The 17,530-nt window shown below is 34.2% G+C and overlaps 1 protein-coding gene across 6 annotated transcripts in view; it reads right to left on the reverse strand.

The window, feature by feature from the left end:
- The window catches only part of ANO3 (anoctamin 3), a 483,543-nt gene extending 466,269 nt beyond the window's left edge, over positions 1 to 17,274 (reverse strand). For all 6 annotated transcript variants that reach the window (XM_085011613.1, XM_085011611.1, XM_085011612.1 and 3 more), the window contains exon 1: positions 16,969 to 17,274. The gene's annotated coding sequence lies outside the window, so the exon portion shown is untranslated. The remainder of the gene's footprint in view (positions 1 to 16,968) is intronic.
- Between the last annotated feature and the right edge of the window lie 256 nt (positions 17,275 to 17,530).

The following is a 17,530-nucleotide window of genomic DNA, read 5'->3' on the forward strand; positions in this document are numbered from 1 at the left end:
AGTCTATCATTACAACTTTCTTGTAAACATCCTCAACTATCTTTTCTTTCTTTTGATTTATCCATACTCTCCTGGAAAAACCACGGTGCAAGTTATTCTTTTTCTAGTCTAGTCTGCACCTCTGCAGATGAATACAACTGAGAAATTCTGATCTCACTTTAAATTCATGACTCTACTTTCGAGTAGGCCCTTAATGCTGTCCAGTGCCATACTATAACCTCTCAGTCTTTTCTAGCTCCTATTCCTTTCTTTTCGGACTTCCCAAACCCCTCACTCATCCTCTCTCAGCTTAGGACCCTGGCAATTAATTAGCTGAGAAAAACCAAAACAACTAGAAAGGATTATAGCTGGACAGAAAATATTTTAAAGCCATTTGTCTATTAGATTACAGATTTTTTTAAAAAAAAGATATTTTCATTCTCATGAGTTTTTTTGTTTTTATTTGAAAACACTCTAAAATATACAGAAAACTTTCAAGAATAGTAAAATCGCTTATTTTTTCATGAACTGCTTGTCAGTAAGTTGAAATCAGGATGCCCCAACATCTCCAAATACTTTATTTAGTATTTTAGACTTCTTACATAATTACATAATTACACTACAATCAGGAAACAAACACTGAATCATTACTAATGTAATCCTCAGACCCTCATCAAATGTGAATACTGTTCTCAAAATGCCCTTTAGAGCCCAGAAATATCTTTCAGAATTATGCACTGCACTCAGTTGTCCTGTCTCTTTAGTAACTTTCAGGATGGAGCAGTTCCATCGTCTTTCCTTAACTTTCATGATCTTGATACTTTTGAAGGTAATGCAGTTCATGGCAGGTCACCTCAAAATATGCTATTTTGGCATGTTGATTATTCTGAATTAAAGTTACTTAAGAAACAGCTGAGGCAAGAACACTCTGGACCTCTTTGTCCTCTGGAAAGCAAGAAATAAACTCTCCATGTAAAAGGTACCCTCTTGATAACGTAGAGAGACATCTTTATCACCAGAGAGAGAATTTAGAGGCTATAAGCAAATGTGTGGTTACTTTTGTACTAATTCACTACCCCAAGCCCAAACTTGTTTTTCCTGTCCTGTGTTCATAATGCATTGTTTCTTTGTCTAAAAGGTATAAAAGCTCCCTGCTTTGGTTACATTTTGGTTCCCACATCTATTTGTACATATGAAATTATTTTTGTTTGTTTTGTTAATGACTTTCATCAATTTGACTATTAGATCAGACAAAAGAACCAAGAGGGATATGGCTGAAATTTTCCTCTCCTCAATGAAGGTTAGAGACCAATTCTATTTTAGAATGTTCTTCAATTGGCTTTATCTCATGTTTCCTCAGGAGTAGATTCAGGTTATGCATCTTTGGATAGACAATGCAGAAGCTATACTATGTTTTTCTCATTGTAGCCCATCAGGGCCACACAATTTCAATCTGTCCTGTTACTAATGATGTTTGATCACTTGATAAGGGTGATAACTGTCAGGCATTTCATCTCCCCTCAAAAAACTGTTTTTGCTCTTTAAAATAGGTATTTTGTGGCGAGTTGCTTTGAAATTATATGAATATACTGTTTCCACAAATCTTTCAATTTATTCCTATATCTATTTTTATTATTTTGGAGCTTCTGGTTTCCCATATAATTCAATGAATCATAATCCATTATTGTTATGTTTATTTCTCAGCTTAAATTATCTGAGAACATCTGGCTTCTCTGACCTTTAAACATTGTTCCTTGTACATTTCCTTATTTTTTGTCATAAGCAGTGTTAGGCTAATCTTTAAGTGTGGTTGCCCTGTCCTTGGATTTAGTCACTTCTCCAATAATCCTTCATTTCTTGGAGAAGAGAATGGCATATAGAAGCCAAAATCTGAGACTACATATGCAACTGGTAATCTGTTAATGATTAATTAATTGGTTTATGATTAACTGATTTATGTTAATGATTCCAGAATTAATCAAACATCATTCTTGTTTACTCCTCTTCTTTCCTCCATATTTGTAACTCCATTCTCTGATGCTAGCATCCTTTACCCTTAACATGTTTATTTGTTTAACCAATATTCCCATAGCCACCACACTCCCTCTTTTCACCCTACTTTAGATTGGACATGCTGAGCCTAGCTTCAACTACCACCCACCTGTGTAGAACTCTCTTTCTGCTCATTCTCCGACACCCTTTGCCAAACCATTTCACCACAAAGAAAACTCTGTCTTTTCTCTAAACTCAGGCCCCCAGCCAAGGGCTTAGATTCCAGCCTTACCTCACTTAGGTTCTGTGTCCCATCCTGCAATGCCCTCCTTCTTCGCTGGGACTTCCATTCCTTACTCCCATTTCTCTCCCATGTGAATGCCTTCCTCATCTGTAGGGCTCTGAACCCTGCTTTTGTCCACCATGACTCTTTTCCATTGAGTAGAGGTTACTTTTTTGCTTGGCCCCTTACCTAAAGGTCTTAAAACTGGATGGCTCAAGAAAGAAAAGGAAGAGATGGGCATGGTAAAAAAGGGAAGAGAGGTGTGAAATAAGAAAAGAAAGCAATTCTCATGATTTTAACATATATTGAGTATCTTCTATTGCACTAGTCCTCCTCTCAACTTTTTACCCTCCCTCAGACTGTTATCTTTAAACGACTGTTATCTTTAATTTTATATTAGCTATCTTTATATGACTGTTATCTTTAATTTTATATAATTTTATCTTTAATTTTATATAAAAATGAAGGACAATAATGAGCATGGTATTTCTTAAGCAGAATTTTCAATTATGACATTAATTATAAAATTGGATGACTGGAACATTGCCTATATCTTACTCTGTAAAGAAAGTCGTTCTTAATTATGCACTTCTTTGATTTCTTAATTATTATTCCTGGGTGTCAGTCTTGTGGGGGGGGGGGAAAACAAAAGCTATTTACTAAGGAAAAATTCTTAAGGAATAGTTAGGAAAACAAATCTGATACTACGATTACTTAGGAAAAATTCTTAAGGAATAGTTAGGAAAACAAATCTGATACTATGATTTGTTTATTTCATTAGGTTAAAATGTGATGTTAAAATGTGGATCAGCCCATTCACAGGATTTTGACTTTTCTGCCTACCAGCCCTGTGTTGCCTTCCATCTCTTCTTTCTCTTACCCCTTACCTAGACTTTCCTTTGCTTTTCTGAAACATGTTTCTTTTAGTAGTGGTTAGCGTGGTTCTGCTCATACTTAATGATATCTGCTTCTTCACACTAGGACAGTGCTCTCCAACAGAAATATAAGGAAAATCAAGCATATAATTTAAATTTTTTCCTGAAAGCCACAATAAAAACACAAAAAGCAATAGGTAAAGTTGAGTTAATATACATTTTACTTAACTCAATATCTATGTTACCATTTTAGCTTGTAAATAATACTAAGTTACTGAGATATTTTACTTTCCTTTTTGAATACTAAATCTTTGAGATGTGCTGCTTTTTTTAACTAACACATCTCCATTTGGATGCTGAATTTCCATATGAAATACTTGATTTACATTGAGATTTCATAAAATTATCACTTGAAAAAGTAAATTCATGTTTCCAAATGTTTCACACTTAAACATTTCCCAAAATATGAATTATGTATTTATTTATGAAATATATTTAAACTAATTTAAATGAAATAGAATTAAAATCATTTACTGGTCACACTTTTCCAAGTACTCAATAGCTATATGTGGATAGTCACTACTATATTAAATTGTGCAGACTTGTCACTTAGAAATAAGGAGAGTCTGAGTTCCAGCATGTTGTTGGTGTTGATAAGTAAGAACAGGTATTAGTAACTTTGAAGTGCTACAAATCACTGGATTTGGAGACACTGAATCTAGGGTTATGAAACTTAAAGAAGAAATTCAAGAATAACTTGTATTACTCACTTAGAATATATATTTGAACAATGTTTCAAAAAACATTTAGTGTGAGGAAATTTTCTTGGGGAGATACTTAAAAGCATATATCAGATTTCCTGTTCTTCACCCTGTTCCCTCAGAGATTCTAGTGTAGAAGTTCTACACTGGGGCTTAGAAAACTGCATTTTATTTAATTCTTCAGATCATCTTGGACAAAATTTTGAGAAATACTGCCCTCCAGAGTTTGACTGTATTAAAACCCAGTTTCGGACCAGTATTAACACTATTTTCTTGCAATGTTAGGCAATGCTGAGCCAGTATCAGCATTGTTTTACAAGTTTCCTATTTTATTAATGACATACACTGCACCCATAACTCAGTGTTTAGAATCCTGAAAACAGGTTTGGATAAACAGAGTTTGTTATCAGATTATTAGAAACATAGCAAATGATAAATTGTCCAAGTGACTGTCTGTAAACAATGAAGTCTACTGCTATCCCTCCACCAGACTGCCAATATTCACATAGTGGCTATGCTTCTGTACAGATATTTTCCTGGCCTACATTTTTTTTTTTTCAATGGCCACACTTATGGCATATGGAAGTTCCTGGGCCAGGGGCTGAATCTGAGCCACAGCTGTGACCTGTGCCATGCCTGCAGCTAGGCTGGATCCTTAAACTGCGCTGCTGGGAATTAAATCTGCACCTCTGCTGTGACCTGCCTGGACTGCCGCAGTTGGATTCTTAACCCACTGTACCACAGCAGGAACTACTGGCCAATGATTACTGATGATCAAGAGAAGCACTGTTCTTAAGACTATTTAGAGATGATTCATCTGTGAAGAAAAAATTGTTAGTGTTTTGGTCATCTATACACTGATGTTACTTTCTGTTTTATATTGTTTTCTTTCCAAAATTTTATAAGACTAGACTTAAACTTGTATCAATTTTTAAGTGTTTATATTTTATAATCTTCTATCACAAATTTTTTTTTCTGTCTTTTGTCTTTTTAGGGCTGCACCCGCGGCATATGGAGGTTCCCAGGCTAAGGGTCTAATAGGAGCTACAGCTGCCAGCCTCCACCACAGCCACAGCAACATGGGATCTGAGCCACCTCTTCGACCTACACCACAGTTCACAGCAATGCCAGATCCCCAACCCACTAAGTGAGGCCAAGGCCAGGGATCGAACCCGCAACCTAGTCGGATTCGTTTCCACTGTGCCACGACGGGAAATCCTTGTATCACAAATTTAAAATGGAGTTTTCTGTCTTGCAATATCTCTCATCTAGTCTTTATAATCTTAATTATTTAAGAAAATAACAAGGCAATAAAAAGGGGGGAAAAACACAAAACCTTGTTCAGGCACTTCTGCATATAGCCTCATTTTATTACAGTGGAGCGAATGTCCCTAGGTTGAAATTTAAAGAGGAAAACTGAGTACATGAAAACAAAATAAGTAAAAAGTATAATTTGTGTCATGGGGGTCAATGATATTCAAAAAGAGATTTCTGTGTGACTCTGAAAGTGCTTATGGGTACCTTAGTGTTAGACAAATATTTGAAGCTATCAATAAAATTGATGCCTATGATAACCTGACATGGGTTTCCTAGACAACCAATCCTTGACTCTCATTAAAATAAAGTGGCAGTGGAGTTCCTAGTGTGGCACAGTGGGTTAAGAATCCATCTACAATGACTTGGGTCACTGCAGAGGCATTAGTTCAAATTCTGGCCTAGCACAGTGGGTTAAAGAACCTGGTGTTGTCACAGCAGTGGTGTAGGTCACAGCTGTGGGCTGGATTCAATCCTGGGAACTTCCATATGCCAGGGGTGTGGCCATAATAATTAATTAATTAATTAAATTTTAAAAAGATAAATAAAAATAAAGTGGCAGTATTTAAGAATAAAGTGGTCTTTTTTGAAAAAAAGCAAAACGAAAAAAAAACCTCTGTTAGCTACAGCAGAATTTGATTAGAGACTCCATGAAATTTTAAAATGTACAAATCATATCTATAAGAAATGTGCCACATATATATGTCAAGATCAAGAGATATACCCGTAACTCAACAGCTGGGCAGAAGAGACTGGCCCCAAAGAGAGCAAAATTTCAAGCTCAGATGGGACTTGAGCTGAAATGTAAGCAAGTTCTTACAGAGCACATCTCTCAACAAAGCAGAGACTTCATTTTTTGCATGTCAGAAAACTCACTCCTCCCACATGATACATCCATCAAAGTCATACTCCAGTCTCCTTTCACCCTTTTATTTGTCAGTTTTGTATAGGCAGCTATTATATTTTACCCCGTTTGACACCCTGAAACAAAAGCAGATAGCTCTCAGTTTTCATTCCTTTTCACAACCATATTCCTAAAAAAATTATCCTGCATAGTTTGCCACTAGATTACTTTGACTTAAGTCAGAGTAGAGAATGTGTTTTCTTCAGAGAGCTATTAGAGAGAAAGTAGGAAATAGGATAAAGTCAACTTCCTGTTGATGCCTACGAATATCAATGAATATATCCTCTAGGTCTGAATAAGGATTGAATTTATTCCTGAAATTCATATAGCTGAAAAGTTTTATAGGTGAATTCAAAACTATAGAAATTATTTATTGAACCTAGTTAGATCATTGAAGAGAAAGCGATGGAACTTGTTTCCAAATCCCTGTGTAAATAATTGTGTTAATTAACACTATCTTAGTAATGTGTTGCAAAACATTTCATTCTTGTTCCAAAATTAATAGTCATATATTTATACTAAATATGTTCATAAATTCCAAAGTTAAGAAATTATTCAGGCATTTTTTATATATAAATACCAGGATAACTCAACTCAAATTGACTCTTTGTCAAGATGCTTGAGCCTAGCCTTGGTCAATCTAGATAAGCTGCTTCCTTCAAGAACTCATTCAAAACTGTTAGCATATGTCACCTGTTACACAGCTTAACTTACCAAAGTTAAGGCTTTGGTATACAAACACAGCACCCAGAAAATCCATGCCTTTAAGAAGCTCATGGCCCAGTGTGTGTTGGGGGTGGGGAGAAGATGGTCAAGCAACAGAACAAATAGTATTTGTACACTGTTTTCTGAGACTAATGTTTATAAAGAAGTGTGACAGATTTGAGACTGGTTCATAGAGATGATTCAAAAAAGTGTGTGGACATTCCCCCACATAGTACAAACTTAAAAAATATTCCAGACAAAGGAATAGCAGTTATAAACAGAGGTGCCTGCTATTGTATGTTTTAGAAAACACACATCCTTCAACTGTCAAGAGCATAGAAGATCATGCAGGATAAGAGAAGATTAAGAACAGGAAGCTGGAAGCAGAGCTCATTCTATTAAGAGAAATAAGTACCACACTAAGTGAATTGACTTTTCCTTCAGTGGTGAGATATGAGTGAAAGAATTTAAATAGGGGAATGCTAGCTTAAAACATAAGTTCAGCCAAACTGAGAATGCTTAGAAACTACAGTAAATGCAACCATAAAAAATAGGCTTCAGTTCCACAATCTCTAACTCACTTCTTCCTGTTTCTCCTCTTTTAGGTCCACTTCTCGGGATAATAATTTAAAAAAGAGCAAATTACAAACAGAAGAAAACTTTCTCAATATGAAAAAGGCACCCAAGGAAAACTTGCAGATAGGATTATGCCTCATTGTGAAAGACAATGTTTGTCATCTAAATCTAGAACAAGGCAAAAAACATTTCACCAATTCTGTTCAACATTGTACTGAATGTTGTAGCTGATGCAACGAAGCAAGAAAAATAAAAGTCATACATATTAAAATGGAAAGAATAAAAGTACTTCTATTTGTAGACAGTGTGATATTTTGTAATAAATCATAAGGGATAAAAAAACAAAAGCTTTTGAACAAGTTTCGCATGTTTAGTATATTTTTATAACTGTAAAATGAAAAACACATATAAGACACATGAACTTAAAGATTCAGTATTTTCAAGATGAAAATTTTCCTCAAGTTAATTATAGACTTCACTCAACCTCAGTCAAAATCCTGATAGGTTTTTCATGTGTGTGTGTGTGTGCGTGTGCGTGTGCGTGTGTGTGTGCAGAAATTGATAAATTATAACATTTATTTGGAAATTCAAGTGTTCTAGAATAGCTTAAAGAAGTTTGAAAAAGTATAAAATAGTCATAGTACATAATTTCTATGCCTGGTGCATAGAAGGTACACAGTATATATTTGTTAAATGGATGAATGAATAATTCTCCTACATATAACATTTAGTCTACATATAATAAGACTATAATCAAAACTTACATTAACCTCTGATAGGAAAAATAAATGAGAATGGAAAGTGATAATATCAGATAAAGACATACAAATAATTAATGGATCTTAAGTTCTATTGAATTAAATATGAACATATTATCAGGTGATAAGTGTCTTTACCATTTGTAGATCAAAAGCAAAATTTTCCATAGTTTTAAATTGCAACTCAGCATTATATCCTTTCATAGCTACTCCCATATTATTTCCTTTGTGAAACATTTAAAACTGCAGAACTATAAACATCTGGACCATATCAGTCATTAAAAATATTAAAACAAATAAATCACTCCATACTAAAACCTCTAAGCTTGACAAATCTGTGTCAGATAAAAGAATAAGCAAACCTTGGGAGACATTTATTGCTATATATATTGAAACATAAAACTAATTGCATCATAAATAACCAAGCAATATACACAGGCAATAATCTTTAGGCCTAAATTAAAGTTGTTAAATTGATTGTGCTGAGATGAATAGATGACTTCATGAGCTTTCTTTGAGAAACACAATCTCTCCATTTTTATTGTATTTAGAAATATTTTCACTATGTCTATCTGCTTCAAGTCTGATATTTCAGTCAGTAGATTACTGCATATTATTTTGCCAATGATTTAGAAATTTCCTACATAGCTGACATAGAAAGATATACTGATTTGTTGCTGATGTTAGCCTAGCAATAGCTCCCAGTGAGGGGAAACTTCCATCTTCTAGAAGAGGTCAACAATGGGCTACAAATATGGATTCTTAAATTGCCAGCATCACAATTTTTGAGATTTACAAGAGATGATTCTGTTATTTTCTTTTTTTTCTTTTGTTTTGTTTGCTTTTTATGCCCGCACCTGCAGCATATGGAGGTTCCCAGGCTAGGGGTCGAATTGGAGCTGTAGCTGCTTATGCCATAGCCACAGCAATATTTTCTAATAAGCACTAATATCTTTCAGAAGTACAGTTATTCACATATATAGAAAAGAAAAAAAGAAAAAAAATTCTAACTTGAAAGACTTATTGATTCTGGATGAATAACCTACCATTAAGGAAAATAGGAAGTTTATGTTTATTGATGGAAAAATTCTCAGTTTATTATCATTTGAAACATTTATAATTGTATTTTGTCTTATGCTCATGTCCAAAACAATAGTATGAGCTCAAAAGAGGAATAAAAGGAATAGAACCGAACAAAGTAAAACAAAAAAACCTCCTATTTTGGGGGGGAAGGGGTAGTAGTGAGACAGAGACCAGCGCTATTTTATTTGTACACTATTCACTACTCCATTCACCTGGAGTAGTTGAGATTTTCCAAACAACTCTTCCTCCATTTACATGGTTCAGATAGCTGATTTTTTCCCACTGTTTCACCAGTAATTAAGTTAGCTAATTAAATACTCCAAGGACAAAGATAGTAAATTCAAATAAACAAACATGACTAGAATAAGCAGTGGCACAGATGATTTAAACACAATTCCCTCTAAATTCTGAATGAAGGAAAAAGAATGTGAGTATATTTCATTCTTCAGATTCTTCAGAATTACCAGCACTCTAAAATTCTCATGCTATTGATAGATTTAAGTTAATATCACTATTAATTTAAGTAGCTAATATTTGTTTGTAATTTGATCATGTGGAGCTTTTCTCAAAAATTTGCTATAAACTTCAGAACAGCTCTAGTTGTTATAATCCTAATTAGACATTAAAATGGATGCTCTGATGGATGAAGGCATTTGTCTGGGGTCATGCAAGTAGATAGTGAAAAGCCAGATTTAAACATAACTAGTTTTATGCCATTTATTCTAGAAACAATGATCATTTCATTCTACTACCTTATTTCATGTTTTCCTGCCATTTGCTTGATAATATGTGATCTGAACTTTACCTAACCTTGTTGCCCCAATTTTTCTTTGAATATCATTAAAATTGAGTACTTATTGATTCTAAGGGGAAATAGTTTCAGAGACACTGATTGATTTTAAATTCCCCCAAATCATTAAAAAATACAATTTTCCTTAAATGACTATGAAGTCTAACTGAGAAAAAAACCCTTTCAAATATAAAGAAAATTATTACATACAGAAAAGATAAATTCACTATATATTAATGGTATAAGGTGAGTATGGCTTCTTCATAACCATATTCATTCATTACATTAAGTTCATGACCTATGAACTTTTATATATTATATGCATCTACATATCTGAATATAATATATATATATGAAATTATATGTCACAGATGTGTATGTACATATAAATTATATATTTAAATTAGTATATATAAAATTATGTCACAGACCTTTCTTGAAATATCATTCTGGAACTGAAGGGCTTTGTGCATCCATGCTTTTCTCTTTTTAAAAAATGTTTCTCATTTGTCAATGCATATTAACTTACCTCTGTACCATTTAAAAGTCAATTTATTTCTCTCTAGCTTATTTTAAACAACAACCTAAGCTGAGTCCCCTGTACAACTTCATAAGGATGTGATCACCCAGTTCATGCTTTGATATCTGTTATTTTTTGAAGTAGTTTACCCCGTCTTTGGAACACTTTGAGTAAAAATCTACTTTCTTATATTTAACTGAAAGCCACATATGGATAAAAAGGCACATTTATCCATTAAGCTACCCAAGTCAAATCTTCCAGTTAGTATTACTGTTTTTTTCGTACTTCTCAGTTTTCTTTTTTTATTTTATTTTATTTTATTTTATTTTATTTTATTTTATTTTATTTTATTTTATTTTATTTTATTTTATTTTATTTTTATTTTTTGCTTTTCAGGGCCACACCTACAGCATTTGGACGTTCCCAGACTAAGGATCCAACTGGAACTACAGCTGCCAGCCAATGCCACAGCCACAGCAACTTGGAATCCAAGCTGCATCTGTGACCTACACCACAGCTCATGGCCAACGCTGGATCCTTAACCCACTGCAGAAGGCCAGGGATTCACCCACATCCTCACAGATACTAGCCAGATTTGTTTCTGCTGCGCCACAACAGGAACTCCCCACTTTGCAGTTTTCTAATGCATCTAATTATAACATACAACAAAAACAAAGCACAAAATTTAACATGAATGTTTCTGTATTATTTAAAAAAAAAGTTGATTATTTTTCTTCTTGGTTTCATAAGGAGAAGGGATTTTTAAAGTGTTGAACCCTTTCACAGTACCCAGAGAATAACTGACCTCAAATGAATAGCAAGAGTTGAAATCAGGGAAGGTCCAGGCTGCTGGCTAGATAATTTTGAAGAATACTGTGTGCTGCTTCCTTTGGAATGGGTCTGGGCTTCCTTTACTGTCTTAAGTTACAACATCCTTTAGAAAAATCTCAGTGGAAAAAAACATTCTCCACTTTTCTTCTAAAATTTCTCATGTTGCTCTCTTACTCTCATTTAAATTGATATATAAATGACTATACTTTACTCTTTCAACTCAGATCTGCCCCCTTTATTTGAAAACTCTACAAAGAAAACAATAAATAAAGCCTTTTCTGGCTCACTGTAGACCCTTGTTTACGGATAAAAATCTGGAGTCAGGAAAATCAATGAAGTGTGGAAGAGTATATGCATTAGGAATACCTCATGTATCAGTCTGTCACCTATCTAATCAATTATAGATAAGGGATTATCTCAGCCAGCCATAAAAATAATTATAATGTATTATGAATGCCTCCATGTCCAATTTGTTATCTTTCCATAAGTACAGATTGATTTTATATAAGCCCACTCTGTCAAATAAATATATCCAAGTGTTGCCATAGGATTTTTGTCATTAGACAGTTGATTCTGTCTTTATTCTTCCTAATAGTATTTACGATGTGAGTCTATAATTATGGTTCATGTGTTCCTTCTACTATTTTATTTTACAAAAATTTTGAGAGTTGTAAGAACTTTGAAGCCTTCTAGTTCAAGCAATCTATTTTGAAAATAAAATAAAAGAAGCAGAAAGAGCAGATTCCTTGCCCAAAGTTCAAACACTACTAAGCAATACACTTAGGAAGTCTACTTTTTGTATTTATTCCACATTCTTCCTACAATACCGATTGCTTCTATGTTGCATACTGCATATATAAATTTTAAAACAAGAAAATCAGACGATTCACATAATATCACTTGGATCCAAACTTCATAATTTTGAAACAAGAGAAAATGCCTTACCACTCATCTCATCTTCATCCTCTAGCTCTTTCTTAGCCAACATCTCCAGTAACTTCCCTCCTCTGCTACCAGTTCCAGTTCAACTCTTTCAATTCTTCCCCAAGAGCCTTGAACTAAGGCCACTGACACCTAGAGACCTGGTTTTGATGCTCTAAAAGCTTCCAACATAGGCGGAAATTAACTCAGAGCAATGGATTCTGTCTCCAAGTGGAATCATCATCTATTTTGGAATGAGGTAGTTTTAGTACCTCAAACGACAGAGATAAGCCAATATGTCTGGTTTACTCAGTAGTTTTTTCTTTCTTAAAAAAAGTAGAGGCAGAGTTCCCTTCTTGGCTCAGCAGTTAACGAACACGAAGAGGATCCCTGAGGACTGCAGGTTCGATCCTCAGCCTAGCTCAGTGGGTTAAGGATATGGCATCGCCATGAGCTGTTGTGTAGGTTACAGATGCAGCTCAGATCCCGTGTTGCTGTGGCTGTGGTTAGGGCAGCAGTTGTGACTCCAATTCAACTTGAGAACTTCCAGATGCCGCAGGTGCAGCCCTAAAAAAAAAAAAAAAAGAAAGAAAGAAAGAAAGAAAAAAAGAAAAAGGGAGAGAGAGGCAAATTTTATATATATAATACAATGCACAGTTTTTAAGATGAGGTTTTACAAATGTGATCACCATCCCAAATAAAATATAAAACATTTCCCTCACTCCAGAAAATTCAACTTTCCCCTTTCATATACTTATATGGAATTTTCATTTCACACTGTCTTGATTGTACATGTGTTTGTGTGTGTGTGTCTAGCTTCTTTCACTAATGTCTTCACTACTGCATGTATGTCTACTATATTCCTTTTTTATTGCTGGGTACTACTTCATTGAATGAATACATCATAGTTGTTTTATCTTTTTATGGATTGGCATTTGGATTGTTTTTATTCTTATTTTACTTTGTTATTATATACAACACTTTTATAACATTTTTGTACAAGTGCCTTTGTGGAAATAACTTTCATTTTTCTTTGGGAAATAGCTAGGAACAGAATTACTGGACCATGGAGTTAATTCATGCTTAATTTTGTAGGAAACTGCTAAATGATTCTGAAAGTTTATTGAACTAGTTTCAATATTTTACCTTCCCCACCAGCAAATTAAATTCCACATTTGTATAAACATTTTGTGTTTTTAATCTTTTTCATTTTAGCCATTCTATTAGATGTGAAATGGTTCTCAGGGGGTGGGGGTATGCATATGTGTGTTTTGCTCTAAATGAATATTTTTCTTTTCCAAGAGAAGTGAAATCTACAATTTCCAGTAGTCCATGAACTTCTACAATCTGGAGAGCATATTAGGCTCAAATAGTTTTGGCAAATTTGCAATAATTTTTTAAATAATTAAAAATATTGTAAGTTCCTAACGTTTTATTTGCTTTATAACTTAACATACTCAACTAGAACATATTCTAACAAATGTGAAAACATCTTTATCTTGTGCTATTACTAAGCTTATATAGAACAATACATACATACCAGGTGTCCATTCATACAATTTATTCATTTTTCTTAACTGCTAATTAATTTTTATCCATTGATAACTGTCACAATATATAGTTTGAATTGTTTACTAGAAAGTGAAGTGATTCTTCTGTAAAATATTTTCACCACATGGAAAGGATTTTTTTTACTTATTTCAAGAAGCCTAAGAAGAGTTTTAACAATTTTATGTGCACCTTTTAGCTCAAAATCAATACCAAAAGTGGTGCAGTTAAATACTATCTTTTGTCTCTTCCTTTGCCTGATAGCTGACAGAAGTTAAATTAGCTTTAAAAGGACTCAGTCTTAAACAAAATAAGAGAGTCTTTGTAATGGATAAACAACAAAACAGCACAGTAGCACTGACAACAAAATATGATTATCCAGTCTAAATATGGAGAAGCTAATTGGGCCTTCTAATACACTAGAGTATGAGCTATTTTTTTGGGATTTTCAAGTGTCACCATATTAAGGAGCAAGTTAAAGCTAGTCACCTCAGAAAATGTGCAGTCTAAATAAAGAAGAGAGGACCTGCAAATTACACATGCTCCTAAAGGTCATTTGATGCTTGTGTGTATGATTATACACAGTCACTATACATATTAAAATAAATATTACAGAAGAAGGAAAAAGGAGGTCAAGAGTAAGGATGGGAGGAGAAAGTAACTCAATTAAAAAAAAAGCTTTCTAAGACAAAATTGGTTTTAAAGAGGCATAAAGTACAAAAAAAATGTAATTTTGTAGGGAAGGAATAAAGGAACTGTGTCAGCCTATGCTTCATTATATCACAGCTTGGATTTGGCATATTTAACACCATGTCTTAGATTCTCTAACTTCCTAATGCAAGTATGACTGTAGCACTATATTTCTCAACCTTTGAAACATCCCCATTATCAAGGTATCATCTAATCTGGAGATCATACTCATGTTCTGACTCTTTGTCTCATTAGTGGCAGAATCACACAACCTTCCATCTGTCTTCCCCCATGTAAGACCCAATGTCTTGTTTTAGGTCCTCTTCATCTTCCCCTTACATATACATTTTTCACATAGTTTCCCCATATTTCATTTTGACTTCCATATTGCAACCAGAATTTATTCACAAATAAAGTCTAATTAAATCAGTCTCCTATTTAAAATCATTTGGTTATTGCCCATCACATACATGACAATGTAAAATTTCAGCTTATAATTCAAGGATCTTTATGAATTAGCTTCTATTATTTTCTCTCTCTCTCACCTACTTCTTTACCTGGCTAGGTAGCTCTTAGTCATCCTTAACTTCTTGCTCAAGCATCATCTCTGAGAAGTCTTTCTTGACTAGATTTGCCCTCTTCTGTCTCCCTATGTTCTCATACTATTTTTGAGATGCATTATGTTGCTTTCTTTGAAAGTTTAAGTCAGATTTAACAAGATATTATCTGCAATTCATAAAATAATCTGTTTTAGCTGTATATTTTAATGAATTTGACTTATTCTGTACCCTGGCTAGCGTATCTAAATTTTAGCCCTTCTAGTGGACATATCAACTTACCATTGTGGTTTTAATTTACATTTGCCTAATGAATAATGAGGTTGACAACATTTTATGTACTTAATTTTCAACTGCGTATCTTCTTTGTTGAAGTGCCTGTTCAAAACATTTATCATTTTGTCAAACTTCACTGGATCATTTTGTGTTATTGAGTGTTCAAATGAGACATATATACATATTCGTATGCAATCTTACAGTACCACAATACTCATATACATGTATATTATATATTTACATAACATACATATATACATATATTATATGCATGTGTGTATATACACAATACTCTGAATATTATATGTAATTTCATTTTTTCCCAGACTGGGAAGAGACTTCTCACTTTTTAACAATCTCTTCTGAAAACAGAAGTTTTAAATTTTAAGTTCGATTTTAACCAATTTTTAAATCATTCATACTTTTTGTTTCCTTTCTAAGAAATCTTATAACTCAAGTTTACAAATTTAATCTCCTATATTTTCATCTAGAAATTTTTTGTAGTTTTAGTTCTATGATAAATTTCATGTTTAACTTTATATAATGTGATACACAGTTCATTCTTGAGATTATTAATTGTTGTATTTATTGAAAACACTATTCTTTCTCTGTTGAATTATTCTGAACCTTTGCTGAAAATCATTTGGTCACAAACCTATGGGTATAATTCTGGACAATTCTGTTCCAGTTATAAATTTGCATATTATTACACAAATATCACACTCTTTAAATTACTCTAGCACTACAGTAAATCTTAAAATCACGTAGTGTCTTTCTACATTTTTACTTTCAGAATTGTTTTGGCCATTCTATGTTCCTTGAATTTCCATATATATTACAGTTTCAGTTTGTCCACTTGTAGAAAACACAGGCTTCTGAAAATCTGATTGGGTTTAAGATTCAATATATAGATAAATTTAGAATGAAAACTTAATTTCTCTTAGCAATGATTTGTAGTTTTAGTGTATAAACATTACACATTTTTTCTAGATATTTTTTCAAAAAGTAATATGTTTGTGTTATTGCTAATGACGTTTAATTTCAAACTTCAGCTGTACATTGCTTAAATATAGGAAAACAATTAAGTTCTCTACATTACCTTGAATTTTGTGCACCTGATATATTCTATTATTAGATCTAATTAGTTTGCTACATATATTGAGATTTTTCTACACAGAGAGTAATGTCATCTGGAATGAAAACTTTTATTTCTAATCTGTATAAATTTTACCTATATAATTAGTTATTTATCTGCAACTCATACAATACTTTCCATTTTAACATAAAGGATTGTGTCCAACTCTTCAGGTCAGGATGGTTTCTTAGTCACCATTAAACACAGATAACTGGGTAGTCCTTCCTGAATAGTCCATGCTAAGAGCACTGGTTAATGTTTCTGCCTTTCCTCAGGTTAGTTTTGGCCTTAATACAATGCTATTACTGATGAATACGGACGCCTGAATGAAGCCAGGGGCCCTCACCCTTAATAAATCCCTCCACCAGGCAGGGGTTCCGCAGCTGCAGAGCCAAGCTGTGGACCAGCCTGGCCGGCATTTTGGACAGTGTAACGGTGGACCATTTCAGTCCCCAGAAGCTAAAACTCACCATAGCAGTGAGGAAATGCATCCTGCTGCTGATGGGATCGAGTGGCCCCTCAGCTCTCACTGGTCAGCGCCAGACCTCGCAGCTCAGGTTCTGCTCCAACTTCACTCGAATGGCTGCTTCGAACAGATGAACGAAGGGTTCCTGAGCCCTCGCAGTCCAGGATAATATGACGCGGCCGCGTGAACACCTGGCCACTGATATGTGGCCCTCTCAGCAACAGCTCGCTCTCTGCCTTCGCTATGGCTAAATTCACAGGCAGCGCCGAGACTCGCCCGTGCGCTCCGGGCCCACAACCCGAGGCACGCTGGGAAATGAGTCCGCGCTGCGTGACCTTAGCCTGAACAGGCACGTATAACGTTCGGAGAGTTCGTGGGAACTTTTCTGACGCCTGAGGTCAGCAGATGCCCGGAACCAGAGGAATCAGAGAAAAAGGTATTTGTTGCGTTGAGATTATTCAATCCATGTGATAGCCTGTGATCTTCTGGCTCACTTAGGACGACTTTTTAATTTCACATTTTTATATCCCACTTATTGAAAATATAATTAGTATGTGCCTGACCCA

The sequence above is a fragment of the Sus scrofa genome, chromosome 2, assembly GCF_054392235.1.
Source record: "Sus scrofa isolate SSC_HxYL_T2T_F1_AM1 chromosome 2, Sscrofa_HxYL_maternal_Yorkshire_Landrace_v2.0, whole genome shotgun sequence".
Classification (NCBI taxonomy): Eukaryota; Metazoa; Chordata; class Mammalia; order Artiodactyla; family Suidae; genus Sus; species Sus scrofa.